General features: G+C 49.0%; 1 non-coding gene across 1 annotated transcript; it reads left to right on the forward strand.

The window, feature by feature from the left end:
- Positions 1–1428: 1428 nt before the first annotated feature.
- LOC132214076 (small nucleolar RNA SNORA74) lies at positions 1429–1631 on the forward strand. The gene has a single exon (XR_009448173.1). It is a non-coding gene; the product is annotated as a small nucleolar RNA SNORA74 (small nucleolar RNA).
- Positions 1632–1865: the final 234 nt, after the last annotated feature.

Below are 1865 nucleotides of genomic sequence, written 5' to 3' on the forward strand. Positions count from 1 at the left end.
TTAAGGGGAGAATGATGATTTTTTTTTAATATATTTTATTGATTTTTTACAGAGAGGAAGGGAGAGGGATAGAGAGTTAGAAACATCGATGAGAGAGAAACATTGATCAGCTGCCTCCTGCACAGTCCCTACTGGGGATGTGGCCTCAACAAAGGTACATGCCCTTGACTGGAATCTGACCTGGGACCTGTGAGTCCACAGGCTGAAGCTCAATCCACTGAGCCAAACTGGTTAGAGCAGAGGTCTTCCTTTTCCCTGTACTGTTGCTTCAGTGGAAAGTCCCCTATCCACTCTTCTGCATCCCTGCCCCTTCCCAAGGTCTCCTGTCCCCACTGCCCACCCCCTCTCATGGTGCCCTGTCCCCCTGCCCTGCCTTCCCATGGAGGGGCCCCTGTCTCCCCTGCTCTGACCACTCTGTGGTTGGTCCCCTTTCCCCTCTGCCTTTTCCCTCCATGCAGGGTCTTCTGTTTCCCTGTCCTGACCCCTCACTCACAGGCATCTGAGGGGCATATGCTCTGGTCTGTCCAGTGTTCATCTCTCCTGCCTCCAGGCTGTGGCTACTGTCTGTACCTGAAGCACATTCTCACCCTCTTCATCTGTCTAAATCCTACCTGAGCCCTCAGGACACATCTCAAATATCATTTCAAATGTCAAATCACAAGCAGGGGAAGGGGGGTGGGGGGTGGAGGGTAAAGGGTGGGTGGTAGGGGGTGGGGGTTGGGGGCTGGTGGGTGGTGGGTGGGGGCTGTGTGATATGGGGTGTGGGATGTGGGGTGGCAGGTGGGAGTAGGGGGTAAGAGGGGTATAGGGGTGAGGGGTAGTATTGGGGTGTAGGGGCAGGCTGGTGGGAGGTTGTGGGTGAGGACTGGGGGTGTGGCGTGTGGGTAGCAGGAGGTGCTGGTGGGTGTGGGATGGCAGCTGGGGGTGGCGTGTTTGGAGTGGTGATAGGGTTGGCGGGTGAAGGGTGGGGGGAGGAAGAAGAGGGCATAGGGGCGATTAATGGTGATGGAAGGAGACTTGACTTGAAGGCAGTGAGCACACAATGCGATATACAAATGATGCATTATAGAATGGCACAGCTGACCTATGCAATTTTATTAATGAATGTCACCCAAATAAGTTTGATTAAAATAAATAAAAAGTGGGTCTATTGAGGGTGATTAGGTTATGAGAGTGGAGCCCTCATGAATTTCATTATTACCCTTTTAGAAGATCCCCCATGCTATACTTATCAGGAGATCACTCTATATGTTATATTAATGTCAAACCACTATTATATACACTTGAAACTAATATTGAATGTCATCTCTAATTGAAAAAAAATAAATTAGTAAAATAATTTTTAATAAAAATAAAAATGCAAATCAGAGTGATCTTTAAAAAATATAAATCAGATCAATACAGTCGGTGCCTAAAAGCCTTAAGTGCTCCAGCAGGGGTCAGCTCTCCAGACAGCATCATGCCTGTGAGGGAATTACACTGCCGGGAGAGGAATGCCCTGTCTTCTTTCTCCAGTTGCCCCCTTCACTGTTCTGGTGACATGTGGCACTGGTGCAGGGCAGAACTGTGCTTCCATGAGAGTGAGCTAAGCATCACTTTGGTTGCTTTGTTCTAGTGAAGGTGCAGACACAGAAAAAACATTTTAAAAAATCTTAATGGTTCTAATAGCATTTCAACCCACCCAAGGGCCATTTATCTGCCCTTTCCTGCACCCAGCCAACCTGGCTCACCCAGCTTGAGGAAAGAAGGCAGGAATGGTGCTGCCCATGCAGCCAGTGAACATGCATCTGGCCAGACATCTGAAGAGAACTGCAGTTACCTTAGAATGGAAATGGAGGGACGCATCTGTGAGGATCAGGTACACA

Source organism: Myotis daubentonii, chromosome 12, assembly GCF_963259705.1.
Source record: "Myotis daubentonii chromosome 12, mMyoDau2.1, whole genome shotgun sequence".
Classification (NCBI taxonomy): Eukaryota; Metazoa; Chordata; class Mammalia; order Chiroptera; family Vespertilionidae; genus Myotis; species Myotis daubentonii.